Source organism: Plecotus auritus (genome assembly GCF_963455305.1).
Source record: "Plecotus auritus genome assembly, chromosome: 4".
Classification (NCBI taxonomy): domain Eukaryota; kingdom Metazoa; phylum Chordata; class Mammalia; order Chiroptera; family Vespertilionidae; genus Plecotus; species Plecotus auritus.
This window is the reverse complement of record NC_137775.1, coordinates 112,473,634-112,485,875: the sequence shown is the minus strand read 5'-3', so window position 1 is coordinate 112,485,875 and position 12,242 is coordinate 112,473,634.

Below are 12,242 nucleotides of genomic sequence, written 5' to 3'. Positions count from 1 at the left end.
TGCATGATATTAAAATAGCTTATGTGTGCCTAAAATCCTAGATTATAAAAATAGCATTTGGCTAAAAACTGGATACTCTCTCTCTATGTGACCATTATAGTTTTCTGTGTCTTTTCTCCTGCACAGACTCATTTGCCATCAGTCTTAATCCATTTTCAAAAACATAGTAAGGCAGAAAGCCATATGAGGTATTCAACTCTACTCTCTATCATTCACTTCCCTATGCCTCTGTCAGAATTAATAAGTATACACCCAAAGGAAGGGGGGCTAAGCAACTCATTAATCCTCCTGCTCACTGCTTCCAAAATGTGGGTGGCCTCTGAAAACTGCAATGCAAGTGTATTGCTTGAGTACTGTTAAAGACCCAGGATATCCCAGTGTTAATTATCCTGCTGTATGTGTATTCTGGGATTCATCCACTCATAGCATTTTCCAAATAATATTTTTAATTCATGCAGGGTATAGGTTTTCTTTGTTTTTCAAAACTCTTACAAGCCTGATGCCTCCTCATTTACATCTGTCCTTGAACATAAACAACATCCTGGAAAGTTCCAATTTTGTACAACACTTTCCAGTGAACATAAAAGTGCTTCAAACTCAAAAGAGCGAATTGTGATTGCTGACTGCTTTAGAGTGAATACTGAAGAGGTGATGTTGTGTGGAAACTTCTTCGGCAACTCATCTGAGGAATGTGGAGAGCAACTCCATAGAAATACACATATGATATTAGGGGTTAAAGGGAACCAAGCAAATACAGACTTTGAATGGATCTATATGCTTAGGTTTCTCACTCTCCTTGTCCTTAGAGCTAGAAGTGTGAAATCTTGGGTTTACTTTTCTAATTCTTTTCTTGCGTCCAGTTTGGATGATTTTATTGCTATTCCTCATGGATTTTCTAACTCAAGAAAAATGATGTGAAAAGTAACATTGGCCTGGACTCGGTAACCTCTACTTTATTTCATTGTATTTTTTTTTTTTGTATTTTTTTTAGTTTGACTTGGCTAAAAGCCATTATAGCTGCTGTTTATTATTTCAAAATACCATTGATACTTACTATGTGATTCATTTCCATGTAAATTTTTCTTTTAGAGAGCTTTGATTTAGAGCAAGCAATGTGTGCATTAGGGAGAAAATATCATATGATTACTTACCCAAAAAACAAGGGAAAAGAGAGCTACAGAAAGTCTGTCCCATGAGGTTTAAGGCTGACAAACTAGCAGCAGAAAATCCTTTGTCTGGAAAGTAAGAAAATGATCCTAAGAACTAAGCACAATATACTTCTCCTTTAGTCAAAACCAGCAAAAGAGCTTAATATGTAAAAAATGTCCAAATCTCTATGCTCTTACATAACTAATTAACCTGGAAATTTATCTGACTTGGAAAAAAAGTATATTGAAAATAAAACTTATAATTATAAATGCAACATTTTTATAGATAAAAATAATACTATTGGAGTTTTGCGAAGTAGGATTTTTCTGTTTCATATTTTCAAATATTTATTCTGGTATATTAACTTATTGATAAACTAGAGCAAAGTATTAGCTTATCAATTAGAGGGTATAGATTATCAGAACTCAGGGGATAATGAAAAAATAGCTAGCATTTTCTAAGCACTTACTGTAGTTCGAGTACAATGCTAAGTCCTTTATTTAAAAACTAGAGGCCTGGTGCATAGATTCGTGCACTGGTGGGGTCCTTCGGCCTGGCCTGTGCCCTCTTGCAATCCGGAACCCCTTGGGGCAGTGGCTGGCAAACTAGCTCACGAGCCACATGCGGCTCTTTGGCCCCTTGAGTGTGGCTCTTCCACAAAATACCACAGCCTGGGCGAGTCTATTTGGAAGAAGTGGTGTTAGAAGAAGTTTAAGTTTAAAAAATTTGGCTCTCAAAAGATATTTCAGTCATTGTACTGTTGATATTTGGCTCTGTTGAATAATGAGTTTGCTGACCACTGCCTTGGGGGATGTCACACTGTGGGTTTCATTCTGATCCTCGCAGGCCAGGCTGAGGGACCTCTAGTATGCATATAAGATCTTTGGTTAATCTCTTCCCACCCTCCCCTCTCCCCCTTCCCTCTGAGATTCATCAGTCTGTTCCATGTTTCCATGCCTGTGTGTTGAGCGTCTGCCCCCTAGCAGTCAGTATGCATCATAGCTACCGGTCAAAGGGTCAAATGGTCTAATGGTTGCTTAGGCTTTTATACATATAGATCCCCTCTAATCCCTACAATAAACATATCAACTTAATAAAATTATTCCATTTAATAGGTGATGTATCCGAAAAATCATAGAGGTTAACGAACTTGCCCAAGATCACATAGCTGAAAAGTGGCAGAGTTGGGGTCACTTGAAGATTTGTCTACCCTAAAGTAGGTGTTTTGTCTATTGTGCCCAAGCAGCTGTGCTGACCAGAAGTTAGAGATGATACTTTCCTTCATTCATTCTCCTATAGAGTTCTATACCTGTTTTTAGTTAAATCAATGAAGAATATTTGCATAATTATGCCTGCAAATATTGTACTCTCTCAAGCTAACTTTTTCAGTTTGATTTATTTGCACTTATTGTTTTAACTTTTGGTTTTCATGGTGTCTCTTCTTGCATTTCTTTTTTCTTACATTTTTTGCCTTTGTCATGTGCACTTTTTAAAAACTTTATATCAGAAATTCTATCAAATGACATTTTCCCAAAAAAATTATTTCCAGTTTTCCTACTTCAGTTGGGACTAGTTGCTTTCGAGGCTGTTGCCCAGCAGTTATCCTGAAGTTCCTTTCACTGTTCTCCTGGGATAGATCCACTTCTTCTGGTCCTATCCCTCTTTCATTTTTGATTTACACTTGACTTTTAGTGTCACTAGAGCTACTTTGTAATGTTTGGTGTAAGAGAAGTGAAATTTCTGAGATTTTACATGTGTGGACATTTCTGAATGATATTCTTTACATAAAATAATAAAGTAATTACTAGGCCATCATACTGAAATATCTATAATAATAAAAGCGTAATATGTTTTTGAACATATGCACCTACAAAACAAATCCTTAATTTAAAACTAATTTGTACTTGAAAATAGTTGCCTCTGACTCATTCTACCCCATTGGTTATCTCCTCTCCAGTACCACTGCCAAAAGAATAGGAGTAAAAAAAATTTTGGAGCTTATAAAAAACTGTTCAGATGGTAGGTAAGTCAAGGAATTTTGAAAAGCAGAATTAAGGGAGGAAAACTGGTGGCGGAATAGACAGACGTGTTCCGAGCCTTGTCCTGGAGTAGAAAGAAAGAACAGCTGAGGGTCGCACGAGGAGTGTTTGTTGGCAAGTTAAGGGACAGCTAAACTCCAGAAGAAGGTGGGGGACTGCTAGATGGGGTTCCCCTGACCTGACAGCCCCCACTGCGGCTGGATCCCCTCCCAGAGCTGCAGGCTTGGATGCGGAGTCTGCACCATCTTGAACAGGAAAGTGGAGCTTATCGGAAGCCTAAGAATCCACAACTGCAGCACCCACGGAACAGCTGCGAGCCCCAAAACACTGGTCCCCAATTGGCGCAAACACACGGATTCAGAGGAGCTCTACACTCCACCATGGAAAGGTCAGATTTCGCTTGGGATAAGGAGAAAGAGAACTACATAACCAGACATCCAGAGAAGAGAGACCATGGGGAGACAAAGAAACAGCGCGCATATGAAAGAAAAGTAGGCATCACCAGAAAAGGAAGTAAACGAAATGGAGGCAAGCAACCTTCCACAGAAAGAATTCAGAGAAATGGTCATAAGGTGGCTGAAAAGAATGGAAGACAAATTTAACAATATGAGCAAGAACCAAGAGGAAATGAAGAAGAACCAAGAAAAAATGAAAAATGACATCGCTGCTGTAAAAAACTCAATAGAAAGCATCAATAGTAGACTAGAAGAAGCAGAGGACTGCATCAGTGAGCTAGAAGACAAGATGGGAAAAAATACCCAAGTAGAGCAACTTCTAGAAAAAAAAATTAAAAGGCAGGAGGAGAGCCTAAGGGAACTTTGGAACAACATGAAACAAAACAACTTCCGCATAATAGGGGTTCCAGAAGGAAAGGAAGCTGAGCAAGGAATAGAAAACCTCTTTGAAGAAATAATGACAGAAAATTTCCCTGATATAGGGAAGAAAAAACCCACACAAATCCAAGAAGCTCACAGAGTCCCAAGCAAAATGAACCCCAAAAGTCCGACGCCAAGGCACATTATAATTAAATTGGCAAACACCAACGACAAAGTAAGAATCTTAAAAGCAGCAAGAGAGAGACAGAAAGTTACATACAAAGGAACCCCCATCAGACTAGCAACTGATTTCTCAACAGAAACTCATCAGGTTAGAAGGGAATGGAATGAAATATACAAAGTCATGCAAAGGAAGGGTCTGAATCCAAGAATACTGTACCCAGCAAGGCTATCAATCAAAATTGAAGGTGAAATCAGGAGCTTCACAGACAAAAAAGGACTAAGGGAATTTATTACCACCAAACCAGCAATGCAAGAAATGCTAAAGAGTCTGCTGTAAAAAATAAAAAAATTTAAAAAATTAAAAAAAAGGAAATAGCAAGCAAAGAAGGAACACATGGGTAAAGAATAAAAATGGCGACAAAAAGGTACCTATCAATAATAACTTTAAATGTAAATGGATAAAATGCCCCAATCAAAAGACATAGGGTAACGGATTGGATAAGAAAACAAGACCCATATATCTGCTGTCTACAAGAAACCCACCTCAGTAAAAAAGATGCACACAGACTGAGGGTGAAGGGATGGAAAAAGGTCTTCCAGGTGAATGGAACTGAAAAAAAAGCTGGGGTAGCAATACTTATATCTGACAAATTAGATCTCAAAGTGAAGGACATAACAAGAGATAAGGAAGGCCACTTCATAATACTAAAGGGAGCAATCCAACAAGAAGAAATAACTCTGGTAAACATATATGCACCCAATACAGGAGCACCCAAATACATAAAAAAACTCCTGGAGGATATCAAGGGAGAGATTGACAGCAATACAATCATAGTAGGAGACTTTAATACCCCACTATCACCATTGGACAAATCCTCTAAACAAAACATCAGCAAAGAAACATCAATCTTAAATGACTCACTAGACCAGATGGAATTAATTGACATCTTCAGAACATTTCACCCCAAAGCCACAGAATATACATTCTTCTCAAGTGCACATGGGTCATTTTTAAAGATACACCATATATTGGGACATAGGCAAAGTCTCTTCAAATTCAAGAAGACAGAAATCATATCAAGCATCTTCTCAAACCACAGTGGCATAAAACTGGAAATCAACTACAATAAAAACAACCCAAAGAAATCAAACACATGGAGACTAAATAGCATGCTATTAAACAATGATTGGGTTACCAGAGAGATCAAAGAAGAAATAAAAAACATCATGGCAACAAATGACAATGAAAACACTACAATCCAAAATCTATGGGACACAGTGAAAGCAGTCTTGAGAGGGAAGTTCATAGCTCTACAAGCCTACTGCAAAAAACAAGAAACAATGGTAATAAATTACCTAACCCCACAACTCAAAGAGTTAGAAAAAGAGCAACAAGAAAGGCCCAGTGTAAGCAGAAGGAAGGAAATAATAAAGAGCAGAGCAGAGATAAACGACATAGAGACCAAAGAAACAATACAAAAGATCAACAAAACCAAGAGCTGGTTCTTTGAAAGGATAAACAAGATTGATGAACCTCTACCCAGGCTCACCAAGAAGCAAAGAGAGAGGACCCAAATAAACAAAATCAGAAATGAAAGAGGTAAAATAACAACAGATCCCGCCGAAATACAAAGGATTGTTAAAATATACTACGAACAACTCTATTCCAACAAACTGGACAACCTGGAGGAAATGGACATATTCCTAGAAAAATATAACCTTCGAAAACTCAATCAGGAAGAATCTAAACAGCTCAATATGCCAGTAACTATGGCAGAAATTGAAGCAGTCATCAAAAAGCTTCCGGCAAACAAAAGCCCGGGGCCAGACGGCTTCACAGGAGAGTTTTACCAAACATTCAAGGAAGAACTAAAACCCATCCTCCTCAGACTATTCCAAAAAATTCAAGAGGAAGGAACACTTCCAAGCACATTCTATGAAGCCAGCATCACCCTAATATCAAAACCAGATAAAGACAACACAATGAAGGAGAATTACAGGCCAATATCCCTCATGAATGTAGATGCCAAAATCCTCAACAAAATTCTAGCAAATCAGATCCAGCAGTACATCAGAAAGATCATACACCATGACCAAGTAGGATTTGTCCCAGGAATGTAAGGATGGTACAATATCCGCAAATCAATAAATGTGATACATCACATAAACAAATTGAGAGATAAAAATCACATAGTCATATCAATTGATGCAGAAAAAGCATTTGACAAAATCCAACACCCTTTCTTGATAAAAACTCTCAACAAGGTGGGAATAGAAGGATCATACCTCAACATAATAAAAGCTATATATGATAAACCAACAGCTAACACCATACTCAATGGGCAAAAACTAAAACCATTTCCCCTAAGAACAGGAACAAGACAGGGATGCCCACTCTCACCACTCCTGTTCAACATAGTACTGGAAGCATTAGCCATTGCAATTAGACAAGAAGAAGAAATAAAAGGCATCCAAATTGGAAAAGAAGAAGTAAAGCTGTCCTTATTTGCAGATGACATGATATTGTACATAAAAATCCCAAAAGACTCCATCAAAAAACTAACAGACTTAATAAATTAATTTGGCAATGTAGCAGGATACAAAATTAACGCCAAGAAATCTATGGCATTTCTGTACACCAATAGTGAACTTACAGAAAGAGAGACTGAAAAAGCAATCCCATTTACCATCGCACCAAAAAAATTAAGATACTTAGGAATAAACCTAACCAAGGAGGTAAAAGACCTATATGCGGAAAACTATAGGACACTGAAAAAAGAGGTATAGGAAGATGTAAACAGATGGAAGAACATACCATGTTCATGGATTGGTAGAATCAACATCATTAAAATATCCATACTACCCAAAGCAATCTATAGATTCAATGCACTACCCATTAAAATACCAATGGCATATTTCACAGACCTAGAAAGAACTCTCCAAAAATTCATCTGGAATAAAAAAAGACCCCGAATAGCCACAGCAATCCTGAGAAAGAAGAATAAAGTAGGAGGGATCTCAATACCAAATTTCAAGCTGTATTACAAAGCCACTGTCCTCAAAACAGCCTGGTACTGGCACAAGAATAGATATATAGATCAATGGAATAGAATAGAGAATCCAGATATCGACCCAAACCAATATGCGCAATTAATATTTGACAAAGGAGGCATGAACATACAATGGAGTCAAGACAGTCTCTTCAATAAATGGTGTTGGGAAAATTGGACAGATACATGCAAAAAAATGAAACTAGATCACCAACTTACACCATACACAAAAATAAACTCAAAATGGATACAGGACTTAAATATAAGACGGGAAACCATAAAAATACTAGAGGAATCCACAGGCAGCAAAATCTCAGACATATGCCAAAAGAACTTCTTCACTGATACTGCCCCTAGGGCAATGGAAGCCAAAGAGAAAATAAACAAATGGGACTACATCAAAATAAAAAGCTTTTGCACAGCAAAAGAAACCATCAACAAAACAACAAGAAATCCCACTGTATGGGAGAACATATTTGCAAATGTTATCACTGATAAAGGTTTAATCTCCAACATCTACAGGCAGCTTATACAACTTAATAAAAGGAAGATAAATGATCCAATAAAAAAATGGGCAATGGACCTAAATAGAATCTTTTCGAAAGAAGACAGAAGGAAGGCCAAGAGACACATGAAAACATGCTCAAAGTCACTAATTATCTGAGAGATGAAAATCAAAACAATGCGATACCATCTCACACCTGTCAGAATGGCTATCATCAACAAATCAACAAACGACAAGTGTTGGCGAGGATGCAGAGAAAAAGGAACCCTCGTGCACTGCTGGTGGGAATGCAGACTGGTGCAGCCACTGTGGAGAACAATATGGAGTTTCCTCAAAAAACTGAAAATGGAACTCCCATTTGATCCAGTAATCCCACTCCTAGGAATATATCCTAAGAAAGTAGAAACACCAATCAGAAAGGACATATGCACCCCTATGTTCATAGCAGCACAATTTGCAATAGCTAAGATTTGGAAACAGCCTAGGTGCCCATCAGCAGATGACTGGATCAGAAAACTATGGTACATCTACACAATGGAATACTATGCTGCCATAAAAAAGAAGGAATTATTACCATTTGTAAGCACCTGGATGGAATTAGAGAACATTATGCTAAGTGAAATAAGCCAGTCAATGAAAGAAAAATATCACATGATCTCACTCATTTGGTGATAATGAAAAACGTTATAAACTGATGAACCAAAAGATAGTTACAGAGGCAGTAAAGCATCAAACAGACTGTCAAATTACAGCGTGAAGGTCAGGGAGAGGTGGGGGAAATAAGAGATCAACTTAAGGACTTATATGCATGCATATAAGAGTAACCAACAGATGCAAAACATTGGGGGGTGAGGGCATGTATGGGAGTGGGCTGGGGGGGCAATGGTAAAATATGTACACATATAATACCTTAATAAAAAAAAAAGAAAAGAAAAGCAGAATTAACTTAGAAGGAGACCTGTTTATGTGATGATTCCAAGTCACCTTATTATAATTCAGGCCACTTTATTAATGCTATGATATGCTACAGATTAAAAATTCATTTGGGTTAATATGAATTATCCTTTTAAAACATCAGTTTTTCTTACAGAGTTTAATAAATGGTATTAGCTTGCCATGCTTTAAAGTGAATTACCCCCCTTTTTCACCCCCCTTGTTCTTTCTAACACCTAGCTGGGATCATCGACTTTGGTGCCAAGGCATCCAAAATGTGTGTCAAGCTAATATGGCTCCTGAATCAGCATCAGGAGGTGAAATTTGTCAGATAAACCCAAAGGATATTGTGGAGAGTCTCATAGGGAGATTGGTAGTTGTGATCATGATAAGATCAAAGACAGTAGCTAGCGGTAAACATGAGGTACACTGGCTGTGATAAGAGGCTGAACTATAGACCTCGCTAAGACTGGGACATTTCCACATGTTCCAGTGGCCTCCCACTGCACTTAAAATAAAACCAAACTTTTTACCGGGATCTATAAGGCTCTATAGAATTGTACATTGGCTTATTTCTTCAACCTCATCTCCTCTTACTGAAGCAGGAATTTTGGGGGATCATAGGCAGGCTTAGGGATTTTTTAGAATTGGGGTCCATGGGAAAAAACACAGAGCCACAGACTGGGAGAAGGTACATTTCCATTGTTGTAGTGTACCCCCATCTTACAAAGGATGCCTCAAGAAGTTGAATTATGGAGTCATTTATTAAAAGCCAGCGGCATACAAGGGAGCAATTCAGCACTCCAAATTTCACAGCCCCGAACAGCTTGCCACATCTGGCTTATATTGGCAGAATATCACAAAGGTATCAATTACATCTTTGGGTCTGGAATGAGGAACCTATTTGCACAAAGCAATTACAGAAGCGAAATTGAGCAAGTTAGTTATCTAAAGTATAGTTTTTGGGTCTAGAGATCACTGAATCAACAGAAACACATTATCTGGGACCACCGGGGCAATTTAGAATAATTGTGCTGTCCAGATTCCAGGACCACTGAGTCAACCGGAATGCATTATCTGTAGCTACTAAGGCAATTTAGGGTCTGTTCTGATTCCGGGACCACTGAGTCAACGGAAACTCATTATCTGTAGCTACTGAGACTATTTAGGATAATTGAGCTGTCCTGGTTCCCAGAAGAATGTGCTTTGATAACCAGTGAGATCACAATCAATGGGATATTCAAACCACCATCAATGGAGTATTGGGATAGCATACATAAGTTCAGAAAGTCAAAATAACTTTCTATTGTTTTAGCAAACAAATAAGTACAGAAGCCAAAGAGCAGTTTCTACCTGAGTTGATTGCTACCATACTTCACCATAACACCAGGAAGCCAGGTGCAGTTACATTTCCATAAGGAAGCAGCAACAGGTATATTTCCATAAGACAAGGGAACTGGAAGTAGCCAAGAAAGGTTATATTTACAAAATAAAGAGAAGGAAGCCCTTCTTCATCAAGAAGGAGAAGAAGAAAGCCCAAAGGAAATAGGAAAACAATAAAGGGAGGAGGGAGGAGAACCTCACATGTGAGGTTCAACCTTTGATCCCAAGAGTTACTATGGTAACCAGTCTAAGAGAATAGTGACCAATCAGAGGGGATATCAAGGCACCAGAATCTGCAGCCTTTATAAGCCACTGGGAAGAGGAACCCAATGGGACCCTTTTCCCCCTCCCTACGTGGGAGTCCATTCTGTGGGACCCTTTCCCCCTCCCCACATGGGAGTCTGTACTTGCTCTTCAATAAATCTTCACCTTTGCTATTACCACCTTCTGTCCGTGGATTCATTCTTCGATTCCGGTGGACAAAGAATCTGGGTTCCATTCCAAAATTTGGTATCATTAATACTTTCTTGTCAACTCACTAAATTTCAGCCACATTGTCATTCTACCTATTCCTTGAACATGCTAAGCTTGTTTCTGCCTTAAGCCTTTGCACTCCGTGTTCCCTCTGACAGTAATGCCCAGCCCCAGACAACCTGGTGTCTTTTTCATGTCATTCATGCTCCAGTTCAGATGGCACCTCCTCGGAAAGGCCTTCCAATTAAAAATAGAAACTCTCCCTTTTCACCAGCAGCCCTTCCTGCATTCTCTATCTCTTCGCTTTGTTTATCTTACTAACACTTTTCACTTTCTGAAATTATCTTGTTTATCTATGTCTTGTTATCTGACTTTGCCCTGAGTCTATACATGCTTAAAAGCAGGAACTCTGTCTTGTTAACTTTGTGTCCTCAATTACTAAAACCATGCCTAGCCTTAGGTAGGTATTCACTAAATGTTTTAGATGAATAACTAAATTGCTAAATTGCAGATAATGGTATAGGAATTAAGACAGAACCTCATTCAGCTTGCTGGTCTGAGAGGGTGGAAGAAGTAGGAGACAGGAAAAGTTATGACATAGTAAACAGTATGATCAGGATGGAATAAAAGCTCAAATTTTCTATTCTGTGACATGGGCAAGTTACCTATTCTTGTATGTCAGTTTTCTAGCTGTAAAATGAAGATAATTATTTTGTATGTCCAATTGAAAAATTTAGTTAGGTGAAATAATAAATATATAAATGTATGCATGAAGAATAAGGTGCAGAAAAGGTGCTCAATTTATAATAGCCATTATTACCATCAATATTGGACTGTTAACATAAAAAAAACATTGAAACCTGTAAAGAATTTTTGTGAGTTTATTTGAGCCAAACTGTCGACATATGCTAGGAAGCAGAACCTCAACAAATTGAGATAATGCTCCGGAGAATGGTGGGTTACATCTGTATTTATACATTGCCATCAAAGGAGGGACATAGGTGGATTACATAAAATTCATTGGTGATAGATTAAGGAGGTGGGATAAAGCAAAGCTGGGAAAACCCCTGGGATTGGATAAAAAGTGAAATGATGGACACATACTTAGGTGGGTGCAGGAACAATTAACGTGATAAGGAATTTGTGGTATCTGTCCTGGCGCCCACCACATTTAGTTGTGCCCAGGGGCTCCAGAAAAAGGGAAGTTACAAGTTACCCAGACACTTCAAGGGTATGTTATCATAGATGCAAAAAGACAGATAGGCTCAGCTAAGGTAAAGTTTGATCTTGTCAGTGAAGATACTGGCCTAGGATGTAACTGCCCACCATAACTGCGTTTAGTTAAAGTTTAATTTCAGACCATCCTTTGTGGTTACTTTAGGTCTCTGAGTTTGCAAGACTTCCATGCAGGCCTCCCCTGAGCTTGTCAGGTCAGCATGTGGCCCCTTTCGTCCACAGGACCAAACGAATTTTTGCATTTTAAGATTAATGTATTGACATTGAGGACAGAAAGCTTAGAAATACCCTATTCAATTTTCTTACTTTTATAAAATATACCTTTTTATTTAATTTATTACATGTTTATAAAGGTAACAGTAACTTCAGTGTATTTTGCGTATTAAATAAAATATGCATATAGACTTCATTTTCACATGCAGCCAAATAATAAATTGGACCATAAAGTATGAATACTGTACTTAGCAATGAAATA